This window comes from Sinohyriopsis cumingii, chromosome 4, assembly GCF_028554795.1.
Source record: "Sinohyriopsis cumingii isolate HCF-2022 chromosome 4, ASM2855479v2, whole genome shotgun sequence".
Classification (NCBI taxonomy): Eukaryota; Metazoa; Mollusca; class Bivalvia; order Unionida; family Unionidae; genus Sinohyriopsis; species Sinohyriopsis cumingii.
Window position 1 is genome coordinate 14896547 of NC_142964.1, and position 23021 is coordinate 14919567.

At 34.0% G+C, this 23021-nt stretch overlaps 1 protein-coding gene and 1 long non-coding RNA gene across 3 annotated transcripts in view; one reads left to right on the forward strand and one right to left on the reverse strand.

Moving 5' to 3' along the window:
* Positions 1-23021, forward strand: part of LOC149800653 (myocyte-specific enhancer factor 2C-like) — a 229759-nt gene that overhangs the window by 67392 nt on the left and 139346 nt on the right. The window lies entirely within an intron of this gene.
* Positions 3936-23021, reverse strand: part of LOC149800654 (uncharacterized) — an 82420-nt gene continuing 63334 nt past the window's right edge. Inside the window, exon 3 of the long non-coding RNA XR_016420541.1 lies at positions 3936-5769. This is a non-coding gene — a long non-coding RNA (uncharacterized LOC149800654). The remainder of the gene's footprint in view (positions 5770-23021) is intronic.

The following is a 23021-nucleotide window of genomic DNA, read 5'->3' on the forward strand; positions in this document are numbered from 1 at the left end:
AAATGTCATATAAATGTAGGTGTCTAGATGTTCTAGAGCAGTAATCTAACATTCATATGCAAATGATTTTGCAGTCTGTGTTTAAGGATGGTAGGGAGTAGTTTACATAGACAGGTAGTTTACTTTTTAATAAGTCAGGACATTTTTGTTAAAATTATTTTAGTTTCAATTTTATTTTTTATGAAAATTATGTGGCTTATTGCTCCAATCCCCACCCCAACAAGTTCTGTTTGAAAAGTATTGGAAGAGGTTAAAAGAAAGTTCATACATGTACAAATGTGTGTGAAAATGTAAATTGATTGTCATTGTAATCATACAAAATGATCAGATTTTTTTAGGGGTTACGGTCTTAAATATTCCATATATGAAAAATGCACATTGCAGGTTCAACTATTCCATGGAACCCTGGTTTACAAGATGTCATGCTGATTCACTAAAGTTATTGTTGACTTGTAGTATTAGCTATAGATATGGATTGGCATTGTGCTAGTACCAAATACATGAACATATAGCTGTGATGTTGTAGCTTCAACATGGTTGAGGCTATGATCTGATCCTATACCTTACAAAGGAACAAATAAAACTTGTGTCAAAGACATAAAGATGATTATAGTTAAAATCTACTACCTAAGCAGAGTTATGTTTTTGTAGGAAGTTTGGCTAATCATGACATAATAATATTAAGCTTAAATCAGGTAAATTATATTGGAATGTGTACGCTAATTGTACCTTGTCCACTATGACAAATAACACGAGATTCTCGCAATTGTTCATTACCAAATAAGGCTGCTATGCCATATATTTGGATATTCTATGTTACTTTATTCAATGCATGCCATATTTATGATAATCTCTTTATATTTCGAAATTAGGACAACAAAACGAAGCTGAAAACGAAGTTGTTGGTTGAATATAGTGGACGATCTAAATGAAAATATTTGATAAAAATATCTTAAAACGTATTTTACAGTAGTATGCAGCATTTCTGGTATTAAATACAAAGAATATTTCATTTTTTCAGTATTTGTAAAGAACGTGTTGAGAATTTTTTATATTAGGCTGAAAAAGCACCAGGTGTGTTAAGAATTTTTTATATTGGACTGAAAAAGCACCAGGTGAGAATTACAGCCAGCTGCTCCATTGATATATATTGGCTCATGTTGGTACCCTGTCCACAAAGTAGATATACTGATATTAGCACTAACGAACATGCTACTTGTACAGTATAAATACTAAACAGAAGCCAAACAAATCCTTGAAAATTTTGCTTGAGGTCATCAAATTGAGTAGTTTTAATGTTTCACTAGTTGATATTCATGCTGACCTCTCTATATATATATATATATATATATATATATATATATATATATATATATATATTATTCTGGGTGTGTATTATGGAGGAAGTAGTGTATTTCGTTTATAAAATCTATTTTTTGTGGTCAATTAGTATATTGGATCGAGAGATAGAACCTCATGATAACACCATTTAGATTTATTAAAGCTTATTTGTTAGATCTTGAGTGGAAGGAATGTCTTCTGCATTAAAATGGTGTCTATATATTTTACTGTAACAAGTAAGTAAGTCCTTTGTATTAAAGGTAATATATTAACTGAACATTAGTCAAGTGTACTGTGTAATTAACCTACTTCAGTCCTACCTTCTTGTAACTGAGAATGATAAAACTGTTTTCCAAAAGTTGAAGAGTAGCTGTTTGCATGGACACATATTGACTTTGCAGAAGAAGAAAATGACACACTGAAAGTACATTTTGTAACAGTAACAAAAATACCAGTACTGCACAGAGTTAATTATATATATAAACACCCACATTTGTCTGTCTTTCCATGTGTCCCAGCCGCCAAACGAGGTCGTGAGTTAAAAGTCACATTAGCATCTTAGATTTTTTACTTTTTTGCATTTTTACTATCAAACTTTCTTTTAAACTCGCTCATCCCAATTTTTTAAAATTTTTATATCTTTTTTTAAAATTCCCATCCTAGGACAGAAAATTAATCTTAGTAATAAAATAACAGTTGTAACTGGTTAATTCCAAAAACAGTCGCAGGTAGTCTAGTAGTTGCTCTTTCAGATTTGTTGTTTTCTGTTCCTTTGCTGCTTTTGTCATCTCAGAGACCATCCATTGTTATCAGCTGCTCTGTGCAAGTCCATAATGCAAGTTATAAGCAAGTACAATTATGGTAGAAGAAATAAAGCTGGATTCACATTAAATTTGAAACTTTTAAATTGTATTTTTTTAGCACCTCACATTGCAACTTCTTCTCCTTTGTTTTAGAAAATGGGACAGCTGTTGTTAGTAGTTCTCAGACCATAATATTTACTTAGAACTGAATTATTTATCCAATGATTTGATTTGGTGTTTTATATCACAGGAACATAAGTAGGCTAATTACTGTCAAAGCAATTGGGGTAAAATGCCTTGCCCATAGACATATTGTGGTAGCCGTCCCAACCTAATTTGATGGTGGGATCTTTTGGTTGCAAGTTCTGTATGCAGACCACTGAATGACCATGACTGTTTTCTGTGATAAAACCCATGCATGGTGATAAGCTCAGTCCCAGTGCTTTTACAGAATTCGGGCAAATATGTATTAAGGATGTCTTTGTCTGATGGGCCCTACTTATTGACAATTTTATTAGGCTGGATCCCTGGTCTTATCATGGGATAACTACTGTAATTCACACTTAATTTGTCCGTAAGTTGATGTCTTAAGAATGTTCTTGTATTTATCAGGTAATTCCATCCATACTTTGCCTTCATCTTTAATTCATATTTTCCATCTTTAATTTTTTCTTGACTGTCAAATGGGAAGAAACGAACCTCAATGACCTTTTGTATTTCATTTACCAATTCTTATGTCAATTATTGGGATGAAATAATCTTTTATGGATGTGTTTGAAGCTATAATTTAATCTCAGGTTAGAGATGACCTGACAGTACTCATAAAAATGATCTGTAGAGTTTTAAAATAAGACTCTGAATATCAACATGTCAGAAATTTTTAGTCTTTGAACCCAGTATGTGTCTGTAGACCATGTCATACCTGTCAAATTAGGATGTTAAATTTGCATGAGTAGGAGGTTTCTTGCTGAAAGTTAGTCAGTCTTGATTTTCTGTATATTTTTTAGTGACGAAAGAGTTGTCATTAACATGTAAGCTTCACCTCTAACGTAAACCATAGGGCATAAGAAGGCAGTGCAACCATGCTGTGAAGGCTGCTATGTTCAGGTCTTCTAAAATTTGCCATGTTTTGATGTTCGGTTTGGCACTTCAGTATGTACTTTAGTATATAGTATAGCAATCTTCTAATCTAATACATGTGCTGTGATCATTAACTAAAGTGAAGTTCTCTTAACCCCTTTTTAAGTGGTTTGTCCTCAAATGTTTACAGTTCAAACTTGTTTAATAAAAAGCCATGTACTTATTTAGCAGCTAACAAATCAAGTAGAAAGAGGATTGAGGAACCTTGGCCAACATATAGCTACCATATTCTTTTGTGCTCTGTAGTTCATATTGTGTGTATTTCATGTATATTTGTTCTAAAGTGATTTATGATGAGAAGGTAAATGCATTTTGTATTAACTAGCATTCCAGTCTGTAAAGGACTAAAGTTGTCTCTTGGTGGACTCATAGATGTAAAATAGGTGCACTGTCCTGCATGTGGTAAGAGGTGACCAATAAAGGCAGGAACAGTGGTGGCTCAGAGGTTATCATACTGGACTTGCAACATAAAGGATTCTGGTTCAGATCCTACCATCAGATCCTTGGGCAAAACTTCTACTCTATTGCCTTGGCACTAAATAGCCTACTTGTGTTGCTGTGTTATAAACACCCATCCAATCCAAACCAAACAGGAAGGTATCGATAGGTATTTGGGTCTTAATGTATGAAAATAAACAAATCATACATGTATTCTAGCTTCACTTGACTTTTTATGAACATGATGATGATCAGTAAATGTTTGAGCATACATGGTCAGCAAGGTTCACATTTTGTATACATATTACAATGAATGTAGAAATACTTGTAATTTATAATAATATAACAGTGAACTTCTTTGACATCAATAGGTTCATGCATTCAAGTGTTTTTGTTGCAAAGTTGTATGGTACAGAAAATTGCTACTAAATGGATGGAAATTAGCAATTTTTATTGTAAATTTTAAAGCAAAACTTGGTGGCTTGTAGCCCTTTCAGGGCCCATTGTGTTGAACATGTTTCTGGCAGCTCTGTTTGTTTTCTCAAATAACAAAAGTTTCTGGTGAACACTAGACTAACCTGTATATACTACTGAAGATATTGCTAATTGATTATAATGAGCATTCAGTGCTGTCATTTATAACATGCTAATGGATGGAAAGTGTCAAAGAAATTAAAATCAACACATGATAATGTAGGTTTATTCCATGTCTAACCAGGCAAATCAGCTTGTTACAGCATGATTTCTAACTCATGTTTCTTAAAAATTCAATACCTTGAATTAACAAGGTAAAAATTGTATGCATTTTGCACAAATGAAATACTTATACAAGTTTCTAGGAATGATGGGAATGATATGGCAATAAACGAAGTTTCCACAATTTTGCATGCATTTGCTAAATTGCACAAGAGGTATTTTCTGTGGATTTGATGGAAACTCAGAATTTCATGTGATGCTAAAAGAAATAGAAAAGTAATTTCAATGAAAAATTAAAAATTGTTGCGATAGGCCTTGATATGTTATGGAAGTAAATACTGGAAATAAGGGAACATTTGTGTTGTTCAGTATTAGTTCGCGATTGCTTAGAAACATTCTTCATGTACATGAACAAGCTGATTAGCTTCTAGTTTAAGACATCAAAATCTTGGATATGAAATTGAAAATTACTTTCCTGAAGATACATTAATTAATCAGTTTGTATGACAAGGGCAGCAGTTATTCTTTTCTTCAAACAGGATTTATAAATGTGAAATCAATTTAATTTAGAACTGATTGTCCATTTTGTTTTATTTGTCGAAGAACGAACTTGACACTAAAGTTAAAGAATAGTTTTTCCTAGGGATTGCAGACTAAAAATAAAACAAGGTCATAAGTTGTTCCCCGTAGAGCTCTCAGTGACTGACATAGCTTGCAACCGACCAGATTTATACAGGTATGAACAGAAAGTTCTAGATGTCATGTGACATGTTTTATCAAATGAGCTTTCAGCTTTTGTATAATAGCTTGAACAATAATTATTTAAAGTTGCATCCAAGTTACTCGTGCTATAGTGCTTGCATGTTTTCAGGTGACCCTACTTTTCAGTAGACTTCCTAGTTTTTCCTATTGCTACTTGTTCAAAGTTTTGGAGACATTCTTTTATCCCCTTAATATGTAATAACCAAGGTTTGTTAAAGAACCAACCCTGTGGTTAAAAAAAAAGTGTGTGGGGAATCCATGTATAGGGGGATTTAATGAAATAAAAGTTGGGCTTAAAAAACGTGATGTGTAATGGTTGATTGTTTGATGGTAGGTTTTAAAAATTCCCATGAATCCTGCATTTGATCTAGATCAGACCCAGATTAACTGTCATGTAGAGGTTCTTTGCTTTTTGTTTTCAGTAATTATACAATTTTAAGGAACAGCTCTTGCTCAGATGTTACGAATCTGCCTCTAGGCATTCTGGTCCATCTATTTGTTGTTCTTGATGAGCAGTAGAGGCAGTTTGTCAGTCATGTCTGAACTGCAGTTCCAGATTCAGGTTGGCTGCTGTGGTATGGAACCTGTCCTGGAATAAAGTTATGTTAATAGACATGTGAGTGCAGAGATCTGGATGGTTCAGCTAGAAAATGCACATTATTAATAGTTTGATTCTACCATACATTTCTGTCTGATGCAAATAAAATCGCTCTAATTTATCCAAGATGGGTACTTGAAAGTCTGTGTGTGATATTTAAAATTGATTGATCAAGTATTAAACAGAAATAGATATATTGTTAAACATATTTGTGAAGGTGAAGTATGGTATGATTGACATGTCCAGACAATGCCTGTTTTCATTGTTTTCTAATCTGGTAATTAACTGCTTACACATACGGAGAGATGTGCAGGAAGTTCCAGTACTTGGTAACAGCATTATATACCGTATATACTCACTTATAAGTCCAGTCAAACTGCAAACTACAAACTCCTGATCTGCCATAACATAATGCGCCTGCAGATCAGGGTCTTTGTTATTTGTTCTACTGATTACTCCTAAACTGAGATCTGCAGGTGTGTTATGTGACAGCAGATCTTGTTTTATGCATTTTGCAATTGGATTTGTCTTATAAGTGAGTACATGCAGTACATGTGTTTTGCTATGGATACTTTGAGTGCTGGCATTGCTTACTTGTAGATGCATGCATGGTAGGCTTGTATATTGCTAATTTAACATGATGAGAAAAAATATTAATCTGGCTAAATAATATGCATTTTTTGCAAATTGTGTAGGCATGAACATTGTGAGGGATCAAATAGTGGACAGAATGTATGAATATGGTGTTCTAGGTTCTGACAAATAAATATTCTAACCAACAGAAAATGATCATTGTACTAAAATCAATGGCAATTTTTTTTTTCAGCCAATGCCAGGGCTACACCATTACTTAATGTTAAATAGGCTTCTCAGGAATTGAAAACAATAATAAAACTGCATGTTTATTGTGAAGAGCATTTCACCCATTTATTCAGTGTGGTACCTACACATTGCATGAAACTGCAGTGACTTCTTGAGTTTGTGGGAAACTTTGACTCTTTTTTTGATCCCACCTTTAGTAATTTTAGGTAAAATCTAACTTGAAAGGCCACTCTTTTGACAGACCAGCCTTCATGATAAAAGATTTTTTTATATTCATGGATCATTTGTATTAGACCTTGTAATGCCCTCTGGTGAGAAAACATATCTTGTGAGAAGACTTCTTGCTCACTGATGGGTGATCTCAGTACAGCTTTTATTGTATAATTAAAGGTCAGTTGTAGGGTAGGTAAATGTTTAATCTGGTGTATGTTGTATCACTAATTGAGGTGTAAACAAGATAAGGGGATTAAACCCAAAGAAACTATCAGATTTGAACAAAAGAATTCAAAGAAGTTTAGGTTGTCACTTCATCCTTTTTGTTATCTTTTGAAGTAACCAAGTCATTTTCAAAAGTACAAGGCTTGGTCAGTACAGCAAAATAACAAAAATTATTTTTGGTGCAGGAATATAATTTGTAAAAGGTATATGTTTTTTAAGCTGGCTGCTAATGAGAACATTATCATATATGGGTCCCTGCAGAATATGTATCATGTAGGAGTTAGTGTAGTGGGTGATTAAGGTGAAATGGTTACCCTTGCCCATGAAAGTTAGCATTACCTGCCAGGACAGCAAAGTTCACCTTACCTTGCCACAAATTGCCCCTTCAACTTTGGCCAATTCAATGATTTATATTCTGTTCTAAATAGTGAATCTTGCATAGATTTTAACTTGTCATTATAGGTGTTTAACAGTATAAATATGCTTAAAATCAAAATTTTGTACTAATTTATTAGCTTCTTGTGAACTTAGAGATTCACAAAGTTTATGATTTTGCCATCAACCATATATATAGATTTTGTTGCTGTTATAGAAATTGAGTGAAATCCCCATCTTTTTTATCCCCACCATTCAATCCGTTATGGTTATAGCAGTTTTATGACTAAAAACTGTGAAGGGATTTTATGAATATTGTGTTAATGCCATGATGTCAGAAGGTACTGATGGTGCAACTTGATGGACAGCAGTTTAAGTAAGAGGTCATTCAGATGTACTTTAATAACTGATTGGTCTAGTGTTGTTGGCTGCATCTGCTTCCTTTGATGTTGAGCACTCAAACGTAAACATGGTGAAAGTGATTAATCTTTACAGGTGTTTTATTTGTGCTCATAGAGATGGAAGTATTGTTTTAGCATTGTTGGCTGCATCAGCTTCAACTGATGTTATTCATGTGGTCGAAAACACATTGTAAGTATTGAACTTGCCAGGTCTTTGATTTGTGTTCATACAGGTGGTAGTATTGTTTAAACATTAAAGTAACCACTGTTTGCGTTTGCATAGTTTTATTCTTTTGTATTCTTTATTTTGGGTATTTGTTGAGGTTAAACCATGAAATTAAATACCTACTAATATCCAAACTTTGACAGGCAAAACCATGAATTTAAGTACCCACAAAAATGTCTTCTTTTTTTCTCTTTTTTTAAATACAAAACCACGAAAATTGAGCCCAGTGAAAAATGATACTAAGGTATCGAGTGCTAGACATCATTATAAACTGCCACACTGCAGACATCATGGCAATATGTCTGATTTTTTTTTTAAAGCTATGTTAAAAATCCGAATCACACACACACACACACACACACACACTCATGCTAAATGTCCCTGGTCAGGTACACAGTGAACTTGATTTTGGACAAGGTTAGATTCTAGATACAAACACATGAAGCATATAATCATTAAGAAAAGCCAACAAATAATACAAATTAAATATACACAACATTGGTTACCATTATGTCTCTGAACAGTGGATTTTGATAATGTTGCCTTTATATTGAACACAACAGATTTAGTGCGGTTTCTAGTTGTCTCAAATCTGAGAAGTTATTGAGCTTTTAGATCATAAAGACAATTTATTGAAGTTTTAGCTTGCATTATGTATGACTGTGGTCTTAAACTAAGTTACAGAAACGATAGAAAACCAACTAGTTTGTTAAAATTCAACATATAATTAATTTCCATAGATTAGTAAATGAAAATTATAAAAGAACTTTTACGTTGTTGTGAATTAAATCCCCAAATAGTCCTGAAAGTTCTATCACAAGTCCAAAACTAGAGTATTTTGAATGTGCTGATGTGCTAGTGGTCTAGAATGTGCTAATGTGCTAACAGTCTCAATTTATATATCCGGTGATGTAATAAAAAATGTTCTTAAGTGGATCAACAATAATCACGCAATAATAGTTTAGGTCTAATTTAATGAGCACTTAGTAATTCCAATGAATAATTTAAATAAATAAATTCTCTCAAATATTAACTGAACCTAACTTAAACTGATTCAGCTAAGACTGATTTAAAGATGTGGAAAAAATAGTTTTGATGTAATTTCCTTAATATAAAAACCATAGACACAATATGAGGACCAGGAAGTCAGTCATACTGGAAAATTTTCAGGTCAGAATCTAGGCTGTATCTAGAACTTGGACCTAGTAAACATGTTTACTCTACATGACATTAAACATAAGTCCAACTCCTATACTTAATAAAGGTCAATCACACAAAATGAATTAAATATATATAACATATAATTATGGACAAAATCCAGCACACAGTGCAAATTAAATATACAGAACACATAAAATATCTTGTTTGCTTGCTATTAAGTCCGATCCAACTGCAGACAGCATAGATCCGAAACTGCTGTCATGCAGTGTACCAGCAGATTTGAGTTTGCTGTTTATAAATGGTGAATCAGTAGACTCTGATTTGCTGGTGCATTATGCATTGGCAGATCAAGATCTGTGTTGCTCACAGTTGGATCTGACTTGTACATGATCTGTATGGTAGCAATTGTTCTTGAATATTGCATTTACCTGTATTAAGGCTACCAAACTGTTCGCAGTTATACTTAATATATGTGCAGATAATTATCTTTAACTTCAACCATTTCTTAACATCATATCTTATCCATTGTGTGGATTATAAGTACATTCATTTTCATGATGACAATATCAGCAACATTGGATATTAATAGAAGTTTCATAGTCACTCCATTTTCCGGGTCTTGGTGCTTTAAACTGGAACTGTTCAAGTTCAAGGTTCCTCTCAAACTGGTATTGTTATTGTTATAGGGTTTAATGCCATTTTTCAGCACAAGATAGGCTATACATGGCTGCCAGTATAAATGGTGGAGGAAGAACCTGAGAAAACCCCAGAAGAACTACTGATCCATGAGAAGCTATTGGCAAGCTTTCTCACATACCCACATTGGCCGAGCCTGAGACGCGAACTCGTGCAGACAGGTGAGATGGCAGTGATCTGTAATGGTGAGCGCTTTAGACCACTCAGCCACTCAGGGCTTCTCTCAAACTGGTAATGAAAATTTCAGAAATGCTATAATTAGAATGATTATTAACAAAACTGACTTGGATAATGTTATAAACTTCTTGAATACACTGTAATGTTGTAAATAATGGTAGCTTCATTGAAAGATAGAGTACTGTATGATGGCTTTTATTGAAAATTTGTTGTGGTTATTTGTCCATATAACATCATCTGCAGGACTGTGCCATACTGCAGCCTAATTTTAAACTTTTAAAGTATCAGAATCAATTATGAACAAATTTCTGAAAGTACTTAAATATTATCCAATTTAAAAGAAATAAATAATAAGCATGATCTTGATCAAACTATAGAAGATTTAAGTTTATTTATCAGTGTGTGCTATGTGCATTTCATGTCACTGTATCTTGTTTCCTGGGGATTCATGCTTTTTTGTTTAAAGAAATAAAAGATTTGCCTGTAAATACATGAAATTTTGAAATATTTGAAATTGGTTTGGCACTTAAGTATTCCTCCAAATGCCCAATATTTGCTACAGGTAGGATTTATAGTCAAAGAATGTGTGTGCTTGTGTGCTTTGTGTATGGCTTTGAGTTTGTATTACATACATGATATGTAGGTCATGACTCATCACTTGTCTGTTGGGTTATTGGGAAGAGATGCCCTCCCCCCTCCCAGCATCTGATATTGCTCTTGCTACATCTGTTTCTGTCAGGCTGGTGAAAATGATGGATTAGGCAGGAAATAGGTAAGTGTACATGGCAACCTTTTGAAGAAATGGTTACCTATACAGCTGCAGAAAATTCCTTTAGTTTTATAGGCTACCTTGATTGCATTTTCTTTTAAATTCGTTGGCCTGAAGATAGGATTTTTCTGTACAAACATATTGAGAACTTATTCTAGTGCAATTTTAAAGTTCCTTTTAGAAAATTCAAAATTAAAGATTACGTACACAAAATTTGTATTTTGGACAATAAAACATTTCTATTTGATCTTAAAACATTCTTAAATTGCCAGCAAACATTTGATCAAAGGAGCACGAAGCTAATATTATCAGATTTTGTTTTATGTGTTCCTTAAAAATTATGTGTTATAAATGAGGGAACCTTATAATGAGGATGTTTCAGCAAATCTGTGTCATAATAGAGCACTATAAAGACCAAAAATATATTTAATGATGTGATTCAGAGGGGCAGCAGCATAGAGTGGTTTTACAAGAAGGGGTGACTGTACGTTTATGTTTTACAGGAAAATGTTTCAGAAATGATTCCAGGTAGTGATACAAAAGTAAACATTAAAACAAATACTGTTAATTCAGAAATATGGTAGTTTTTTTCGTGGGTCTGTGAATTGAAATCTACCATAAAAGATATTACGTTCTTTTTACTTTTACGGTTAACCATCTGACACTAACTAAATTGTATTCCTACAAAGTTTTCCCTTTACTACTGTATTAAACCATGAATTTGTTGTCACCAAGATTATACAGTTCTTTGAATCTGTTTACTTGTATCCTACTGGACCATTTTATAGTCCACTTTATATTGTTAAAGCCAAAATGGCACTAAACAACTAATGAATTACATAATCATGGTATTGAGACAGCTTCCTCCTGTGGTCTATGAGGATACAGATGGAGGATGTCCTGGGGTAGAACTCTGACTGAGTCATACCATAGACTTGTAAAAATGATACTAGCAGCTGCCTCACTAGGTGCTCAACACTAAGAGGTTAGTGTTAGAACTGGTTGGTAATGTTATTGGGTGGGACATGATGCTACATGTCTGCATCATAATGCCTCAGTGCTAGACACCACTATAAACTGCCACACTGCAGACATCATGGTGATATGACTAAAAGTGTTAGATTTGTGTTAAAAATCTAAACACACACACACACACACACACACACACACACACAGAGTATTGATACTATCTTTGACTGGTGACTGAGCCACTTGGTGCTGGCCTTGAATCCTCCATTTCAAAACAATAATCATGCATGGTTTGGTTTGAAGTTGTTGTGAGACATCAACACATGAAGATTATTTAGTGCAAAAGGTGACTGGGGTAAAGTGCCACATCGATGGACACTATGGTAGTCAACCTTGCTGATCCTATCTTAGGATTTTAAGCTGCACCCATTCAGTTGCAAGTCTGGTATACTAACCCCTGAGCTACTCTAATTCCTGAAATAATGCCCATGATCATTTGCTGGTCTGTGTTGTAATTTATTTGTCTATTTTTTTTTTACATTTGTTTGGTTAAGTTGAAAAGGAGAAGATTTTCGTTTCATGATGTTCATTCCCTCCCAGATGTGTAGGAATAAATATAGGGATATCTTTTTTTGACAGATGGTAGATTCTGCAAGCAGAGGGAACAACTGTCAGTGGTGTTATATTATGATTATATTGTGATATAATGATTATGTCAGGCATTGGTTGTTTAAGCCAAATGGGGGACATTGGTCAGTTATCTCCCCCTGATATTGAAGGCAGCACTTTGTGCAGTTCCAGTTTACTTTGTCTGTGTTCAGCCAATACAGATGGTCAGATTGATTAGTCTCACTGTGAATGTGGTGCTTCAGTTTGTTCAAATGACTATATTTATTGGTATAATAGCTTGCCCAGAGTTTAGTGTTTTTATATTTTCTATACTACGAACATGAAATAAAATTTCTTGTATCATGTATTATGTTTCTTGGAAACTTGATGTTCTTTTGTGTGCAAAGTGATGTAAATAACAGAACTGTCAATTTATCTTCCTGTCTGCGGATAGATATTGATATGGATGATTTGTAATTGCATTCTTGTATTGTTTTATATCGATTTGTACCAAAACACCCACCATCACATTGATATCGAAATTTATACCAAGTACAGCTTATTTTATTTTTTTCTTCTATCTTGTCGTTGTTCTGGTGTTTCTGTTATCCTTTCAGTAGTGATGATGATGATAATAATAATAATAAAATTATTATTATTATTAGTAGTAGTAGTAGTACTAGTATTAGTACTAGTATTAGTATTAGTATTAGTATTATTGATATTATTAATAATGCAAATAATCCTGTTTTTTTATAGTCACAATTGCACATGTTAATGTTTGTGCTTCTTTCTCTTCCACCTTCTTCTTCCACTTATTATTATTATTGCAAATGATCCTGGTTTTTTTAAGTCATAATTGCACATGTTAATGTTTGTTCTTCTTCTTCTTATTATTATTATTGCAAATAATCCTGGTTTTTTTAAGTCGTAATTGCACATGTTAATGTTTTGCACTTCTTCTTCTTCTTCTTTCTCCTCTTCTTCTTTTTCTTCTTCTTCTTCTTATTATTATTATTAATGGTCACAACTTCATGTTCATGATGACTGTTGTCAGAATGCAAATACCATGATAACATTTTTTATCATTAAAACAGAAATAAATCTACCAAGATAGGTTACTGTTTCTTAGTCGTTTCTGTAAAATGTTGCTTGGCAACGTAGCTAAATTCTCTTGGTGGTGACTACAGTTTAAATCCTGCTCTACCATGCCGTATGGTGTATAGCCACACATTCTGACATTATTTATTTTTAGGAAAGATATGCCCAACCTTCTGCGAACAGTTTGGCTTGACATGTCATTTCAGACATGAATTAATACCTTTTGTTATTAAAATGTTGTATGATTACTGTACTGAAAATCTGCTTCACTGTCTTGAACACTATTTTTCCAGCACTCATGATTATTTATACATGGATGCATCTCAGGGTGATTAATGCAACCAAACCAAAACTAGATCACTGTGATCTAATATTTGCACTCTAGTGACCGGTTATTTTTAGTTATAAGTTCATTACATCCACAATATTTTAAACCCTATTTAATGTACATCTTATGAAAGTTGATACGTGGATGCATCTCAAGGAGCGAGTCAACCATCCAAAACTATGTCAATGTAACTTAATTTCATGCTTGAGTGACTATTCTTGCCCATTTGTTTGTTGCATCCTCTGTCATTAACTATGTTGCATCTAATCACACTTTATTTTAACTGATGAAACTTTGTTCATTCAACCTAATGTATGTTATATTGCAGTTATATTTCCTTCTGTTGCATGTTTTCAGTCATTAGCTTGGACATGCAATGGTGGGTAATGGTTTGAATCCTGTCCATACCATCCAGGATGGAGTCATGAGTTACACCTCCATATAAGGCATTTAACTCTATTGTCTTGGCATAAACCATCCATATTAGTGGCATAAACCATCCATATTGGTATGTATATATCCAAAAGTTTTCCAGATTTATTTTTATGAGTGAAGACGTTGTTTTACAAGACTTTCATGATGTATGTTGAATCTAGTCCTGAAGCTTTCAGGATGAAAGACTATTGCAGAAATCAGTGATGTATTACATATTCAGGCATTTCTGACCAACTAACAAACACAATATCTACAGTGCAAGTATATCATTTAGGTCATGGACCCCCTAGTTCCAGGAATGCTGACACTCAAACAGGTGTATTACTTCCACATGGCTAATGAAGCGCTATGCTATCGATGCTGTGTTGTAATACAAGACAAGACCTATTTTGTATTTCATAAGCCAGTCATCTTAAAGCTCGTAGGTTTTGGGAAGCAATTGTTCTTCTTTTTTATTGGCAGTAAGGCCTGTAAATTAATGTGTATGTTTCTGGTTGGTAATAATAATATTAATAATAATAATAAAGACTTTATTTAGAGAAGTTAACTCAGTTAGAGAACAAATCTACCTTGAGGCCTTCTATCCGTTACGTACAATATATACAGTATATACAACATAATGTGAAGAATCTGGCTTGGTACTAAATAATTAAGTAATTTTAAGATTCAAAATATCAAGCCTGAAACACATGCACAGGCATTTGTGAAAACATAAACATATATAAAATATAAAATATTATCCTGCATTGAAAAATTCAACTATGAAAATGATGCAAAATTACAGAAAAGCAGGCAGTATTTTTTGTACTAGAACTCTTCAATTTTCTAAAGATTTCATCCATTTAAGACATTGATTATGAAAAGAAAAAGGAGCCCGCCTTATGTCACTGGGAATATTGTTCCATACCAGTGGACCAGTATATTGAAAACTTATTTTAAACAATTCCTTCTTTGGCCTTGGTATAATGTAATTTTTACTTCTTATGGACCTTAAATTTGGAGTACCATCAGCATCTCTGGTGAAAGATATGTCATAGATAGACAGGTATGGTTTTTCTGGATACTTCATACATCAATTTGGCCTTTCTAAGAAATATTCTTTCATGTATTGTTAACACCTTTATATTATTCATTGTATCCTGAAAATTGTATATACATTGATCTAAAATTAAATGGCAAGCCCTCTTTTGGAGTCTTAAAAGTGCTCTTGTGTTTGAATTAGAGCTAATACCCCAAATTGCATTACAGTAGTCCAGATATAGGTGAATATAACTTTTATAAAAGATGACCCTATACTGAAGAGGAATGTATGTTTTGATTTTCCTCAGTAGCCATAGATAAGAATTAACCTTTTTTGAAACATGTTTAATGTGAATAGACCAAGTAAGATTGTTATCTACAAATACACCAAGAATTCTATCTTGAGAGGTCATATTAAGGCTCACATTGTCAAATAGAACCTGGAGTTTGTCGCTATCCAGCCTTGCTAGTTTTTTTGTGTTGTAACTAGTAGGGCTTCCGTTTTTTCTGTATTTATGATCATACTGTTTTCCTTGCACCATACTTGAAGTCTGTTGAGAACATCTTGTAAGTTATGTTCAAGTACCGTTTTGGTTTTACCCATCTCAGACAGTGTAGTATCATCTGCATAGAGGTCAGTGGAAGAAATTGAAGTTCCAATCTTAAGAGGTAAATCGTTGGTAAATAGAATGAATAACAGAGGTCCAAGGATAGAGCCCTGTGGTACTCCACAATTAATATTTTTACTTTAAGAAAGTTGACCATTTAAAGATACTTTTTGCACTCTATTGGTTAAGAAGTAAATCAGTTTAGGGAGATTTGACTGCATTGATAGATTTTTATTTTTTCAAGCAAAATATCATGGTCTGCAAGATCAAAAGCTTTACGAAAGTTGACCATAATAGTGCCTACCATTTCTCCTTGACCTAATGCTTTCAGCCATTAATCAATGAAAGATACAAGTGCAGTTTCACAGAAGTGATTCTGGTGAAAGCCAGACTGATTATCGTGAATAAGATCATAAGTGTTAAAATAGTTGAGAAAAGAATCATGTACTTTTTTTCTGGTAGTTTGGAGAGACAAGGAAGGATAGAGATGGGTCTGTAGTTATTTACATCATCTTTTGTTCCTGCTTTATGCAATGGTATAACCTTTGCAGTTTTCCATGTTTGTGGAAATTTATTAGACCTAATACTTTCATTGCAAATGAAAGCTATACTCTCTACAATTGCAGGTGCAGCTACCTTTAATAGCCTTGGTCCAATCATATCAAGTCCTGTAACTTTACAATCATCCATTTTTTAAATATATTTCAACACAAATTCTGGACTCATTTCAGGAATTTCAAACTTTGTATTGTTTGGTAGTTTTTTTAAGCACAAAAATGTTTGAGTTCCAGATGATCAGATGAAGTTCTGGGTTCTTTAAGTGTTTCAGCAATTTGAACAAAAAAGTTGGATTATCAGTATAAATGCCCTCTTGATTGAGGGTCAAAATTTCAGTTTTACTCTAACATTTGCCTGCACCAAACCCTGTAAACACTTTCCGTATAGCTTTTGGGTTATTTTTGTTTTCATCCAGCACTTTTTTTGTAGTGTGCTTGTTTGGCTTGTTGTATCATTTTAATAACTTTATTCCTCCAAACTCTATGTTCAGTTTGATTTCCTACTGATTTTAGTTGGTCTCTTTGCTTTATTGCTTCTAAAATTTCTGGGGAGTTCCAGCCTGGCTGATGGTATTTCTTTATCCTGTGTGTTTTTAATGGGGCATGTTTGTTCACTATATTGATGAACAGATCTGCCCAAGTATCTAAAACATCATCAATATCTTCAAAGATTTGGACTGTATTCCATGGAATCTGTTTCAGATCTTCTAGGAGTTTAACAGTATCAAAGTTTTGAAAAGATCTATAAGTAATGGATTTATGGATATTATTTTTTGTTGATTTGCCATTGACTTTACATGTTAGAAAAATTGCAGAGTGGTCACTTATACCAATCTTTGGAACGATTACTTCCAAAACAGTTTCTTTTGTATTGGTATAAATATGATTTATAAGTGTTTTAGAGGTCAAGGCCTGTAAAATAATATGCAGGTTTGTGGTTGGTAATGTTATAGTAAGGCAGACTTATTGAATTTTTTCCTCTATATTCTGAACTAAAATCCTCATAAGAAAAGCCAGCTTTGTTGTAATTACTGTTAATACTATATTACAATGTAAGTTGTTAGTGCCATTGCATAGAAATTTAATATATTCTAAAATATGTGCAGTACAGGCAAGTCAAATCTTGCTTTTGCATGAATGCATTTACTTGATTAAAAGAGTTTATTAGATTAGTGCATAGCATGCCAAGTAGCCCTTGTAACTGGATCAAGACAGTGGGTCTAAAAGATGCTATTTGTGGATATACCACTGGGAGAACGACTGTGCAATACCCAAAACTAGGTCAGTATGACCTTATTTACTCAGGAGTCACTTATATTTTCAGCTGTTTTTGTTCATTACACCCACAATATCTTAAACTATTTTACCAAAACTCATAAAAATTGCAATGTAGCTACATCTGGAGACAAGTATCTTATTAATACCCAGAATGGGTCATTGTTTTCTAATTTCTGTGTTTTAGTGGCTTTTGTATTTTCAGCTGTTGTATCAGTACACCCACAAGAGCATGGACCCAGTTTGACATACAAGAAAATTTGTAGCATAATTAACCTGAATATCCTGCCCCTCAGATTCTCAAGATACCCATATTTTCAAAATTTGTTAACATTTCAATAGTACAAAATATTTTGTTGCCCCGGGTGCCCGAGTGGTCTGAAGCACTCACCTTTACTGATCACAGCCATTTTACCTCTGTCTGTGTGGGTTTGAGTATCAGGTTCAGCCTATGTGGGTATGTGAGAAAGCTTGCCAGTAGCCTATTGTGGGTCAGTGGTTCTTCCCAGGTTCTTGATCCGCCAGTTATACTGGCTGGCATGTATAGCCAATCATATGCTGAAAAATGATGTTAAGCCCACAACACCAGCAACCAAACGTTTTCAGATACTAAGCATATTTTTTCAAAAGCTGACACTAAGAAAACCCCAGATATTTGAATAGACAATCATTTGACAGTGAAACAAGCTTTAATTACAAATATTATTGCATGGATTAATTGAAGGTGTTGTCAGTACAAATGAATAAAAAAAATAGCTCCATAAATTGCGATTGCCCAGTGTGATATACCCAAGGACTTGATGTAGACAACATTTTTCTAATCCTTAGGTGCAGTCGGTCTGTCTGTTGGGTCTTTCTGTTGACTTTGGGGTGAGGCAGGGACCAGGGGTATACTAATTAAAACACTAAGTCATATTGTAATCTACTGTTTATATCCAAAATACACACTAGTTCTGTCCATCCCTCCAAATTCTACACTAATGTTTGTCTGTGTTGTTTCTCACTATATTTTTCCACTCAGAATATCTATCACTCCATTATGTCTATTTGGTATCCCTTCTCTTAACTCCCTATCTTGTATATCTCTGATTCTTATTTCCAACTACATCTTATCTCTGCTGTCCCTTTTTCTTTCTCTGCCCTCTTTTCTGCTTTGTGTCCTTCCTTCTTTCTGCTTTCTCTACTCTACACTATATCTTATATCTACATTAACTTGTGAAAAACACTGCATGTTCAAAGGCCTAACTGTCAGTTATTCTATAAGAGTGAAAACTGAACATTACAAACCTAAACCAATCTTGTAATAAAAAAAAATCTTAAAACCAAATGTCCTAATGAACTGGCACAGATTTTAACAATTTTGACAAGAATTGGCTCTGGGCTTGCATTAAGCTGGCCTAACAAATGTAAGAACAAAGACATAGAAAGCCAAATAGACAATAGTGTGGTTCCCTTTTTTATTAATTTTTGCTTTATTTTGTTGCTTTCTCACCCCATGCATGTAACTAGGTGGTATTTCATTCTTTTACTGATTATCTGGTTTGCCATTGCCTTTTCTTTTTCCCTTGAGAGTTTTATGTATATGAAACTCTAATTAAATAAGTCTTGGGCACAAACATCTCTATTCTACACAAAAACATATGTAATTTTCATTATTATGTCCTCAGATTGGTCAGAATTGGATAGATTAAATCCTTGGTTCTTAGCTGTGCTGACTTATTTCAGGTCAGTGACCTGGACAGACACTTTCTGATGCCTGATGCTTGGAGGGTGCCATTTGTCAAGTTGTTTATTTTAGCAACAGAGAGCTGATTTAAACCCCTGATAACACTGATAGGATTCTATTCCTACATTACTGTAGAGAAAAACTGTTCTCCAGTATTCATTTTGACAGGGAGTTCACTAAGTACAGCCTCAGTGGACAATTTCCTCCACTAACTGTGGTATGGCTACCCCAGGCATACCACCCTGCATCTCTGTGCAGTTAGTTGCATAATTTATCTTTCCTTTTTTGGGGTTTTGTAAGAAATTTATGCCTAATGCGACCCAGTAACTGAGATTTACAAATGCTTGAAATTTTTATCAACTCTGAATGACCTACCAGTATATGTAGTAGCACCTGTACTTTAGTAGTACATATATCTATTAAAGCCTGTACCTTTTTTAACACTTGTTATGCTTCTGACTAAGTTACTACTATATACAGTATTTCCTTTACCTTCTTGCCTTACATTTTCCCATCTTTAGAAAAGTTTAAGTTTGTATCCCTGGGGATTTATGTAAGTGACCCTGGGATTGGCTTATATCCCTATCTTTATTTTACTTTTGGTGGTGTGCATAGTGCAGACTGACATGTGGCTTTGATGTGCCCCAATTTGTTGCATTTAAAGCACCTTGCATTTTGAAGTCTACAGTCAGATGCTTTATGGTGGTACTCACATTGGTAACATGGGTTTGTTGTTTCCCTCGAATCCCCAGTGGTTTCAACTTTTTTGCTGCTTCTTTCCCTCTGCAAGGTGTTAAGAGAGTTATTTTTATGATTCAGTTGCTGAATTTCAGCTCTCAGTTAAGAATCTCTCCCTCCAATTTTTGGGAATTCACTGTCTATGCCAAATGAGCCATGCATCCATACTTGGCTATATCCTGCAGTGTTTTTGCCTCCTTTGCCAAGTCGAATGAGTGAACATTTGGATCCAGTCCATTTATGGCTATGTCCAGGATTTCTGAAGTAAATTTCCCCAGGTCCATCCCCTTTGATTTTACTTTTTCAAGATAACAGAGCACAGAGTCACATCTTTGTACCACTGAATAAAGATCTCTCACTCTGATGGGAAGAACATTTCTTTAAACTTTTGCGACAGTGCTGTAAAATTAGTCGCACATCCTCTGGGAGTGAATAAAACCAGATTTCTGCTTCCCCAGATAGACTTAATGCCAGGTGTGGTGCTTTTTTTTCCTCTTTTAGTCGTTTGATTTTGCAAAACTTGTAAAATTTGGAATACCACACTTTTGCACTGTCCTGGTTCCCAGAGAAGGCTGGTTGATGAGATCCCTCACTGAAGCCATGTTTGTTTTTTTGTTTTTTTGTTTTTTTTTCTTTCTGTTCCAGCTGAGCTAAAAAGTCACCTACCCCAAACTGTTCTCCACCATATCTGACCTGTTAGGTGCAGTCTATCAGTCTGACCTATTGGGTCTTTCTGTTGACTTCAGAGTGAGGTGGGGACCAGGGGTATACTAATTAAAACACTAAGAAGTCATATTGTTATTCACTGTTTATATCCAAAACACACACTAGTTCTGTCCACCTCTCCAAATTCTACACTAATGTTTATCTACATTGTTTCTCACTATATTTGTCCACTCAGAATATGTATCTAACAATACATTATGTCTAATTGGTATCCCTTCTCTTAACTCCCTATCTTGTATATCTCTGTCTGATTCTTATTTCCAACTACATCTTATCTCTGCTGTCCCTTTTTCTTTCTCTGCCCTCCTGCTTTTCTTTCTGCTTTGTGCCCTTCCTTCCTTCTGCTTTCTCTACTTTACACTATATCTTGTATCTATCTATATACACATATTGTAATTCCACACCCTTTCACCACATACAGAATATGATTGGCTAACCATTACTAGATGAATGACAGCTCCCTTCCCCCAGATCATACCACAACTAAATGGTGCTGAAACAGTAGGAATATGACCCAGTTTTCCAGATATTCATGATGCTGACCTGTTTACCCTTATTTGTCAAACCCTTCCTGAACACAAAAACTTTACTTGCTATTGATATGTTCTAACACCCAATTTACATTAGTTTCTATGAAGCTGACCTAGTTACTCAGATTTATCATTGCTTCCCTCATATCTATCGCTGAAATCCCCATATTTACCAAACTCACACATCCAACATATTACTAGTTAGAAACCTGATATTGGTACTGCTATATATTTTACTTTTTTCCCCCACACTAAAATACCTTTGGTCATATGTACTAAGAATCCCTTTGGTCCTCTTTTTTTTTTTTGTATAATGGAATAATTTTAGTGATATAACTGTTTAAACATGTCTTCAGGTATTTTCATCTTTGTTTTCCTGTTCCAACTAAGTGAAACAGGATTGACACTTACTTGTGATAAAGTGGTCAATAGGTTGGACAAAAGTTTCACATATTCATGCTGTGATAGTTATATTCATTGGCAAATTTATTCATGATAACCTCATTTTGGACATAGTCTGTGCGATCTTTCTACTTTGAGCATTGTTACAAATAATTGTGTTCCATAATGAAATTCATGAACCAGTACAAGTGAGTTGGCTCGTTGTGATATTTAAGGCAGTTATTGCTGTAATTTGATTGGTAGTGTTGAGATCGCTATTAGCATTCTTGAAAAAAATAATGCCTTGTCAGTCAGATTTTTTGAGGTAAGATACTATGATTTTCCGGTATATCTTTTGGGTGATACATTCTGTGCTCAAAGATTATCCTTACATTAGGAAACATTGTTGATATTTAAACTGGTTCCAGTCAGTAGATTCACAATCACTGATAGGGTGTTCTAGTGGTGATTGAGACATGTAGAGCTTTAACAGTTGATTTTATTAATACTTACTGAGATTAAGCAGCATAAAATCATCCACAAGTTGCCCTTAGTTTACAGAAATTAAAAACACAGTTATTATATCATTATGGGCTGGATGACACTTATCAGCAATATCAGTACATGCTCATGGGGAACAGACAGACATAGTTTTACAAACAAGAAACATACACCAGAAATGCAATTAGAATTCTTTATTTGCAAAAAGAATACTCCCACTGAAACATTTTATTGAAAGTGTTCTTTATTGGCATGCAAGGATATAATACAACCGAGTTTACCTAGACCACTTTCAACCAGCATTGAACATGCCGGGTGTATTAGTACACAATCCTGATAGAAGAAATATGAATTTTCCTGACAAAACATTTGGGAATGTTTATAATTTTAAATAGTATATGAATTATTCAGACACAAAAAGTAATTATCTTTTTATTGTCTAGATATTTTAACTCAGTGATTAGCTCAGTTATACCAAAACTAGGACATTTTCACCCAGATATTCATGCTAGATTGACTTGTACTTTCAGCTGTTCATTTTTTCCCATAATATTTTTGGACCCTGTTTTGATGTCATTCATGAAACTTGGCATAAGGATACATTTTTTGCAAAATTTATTCAGCTAAACAAAAAGTAAGTCAGTTTGACCCAATTTTCACATTTTGGGTGACTT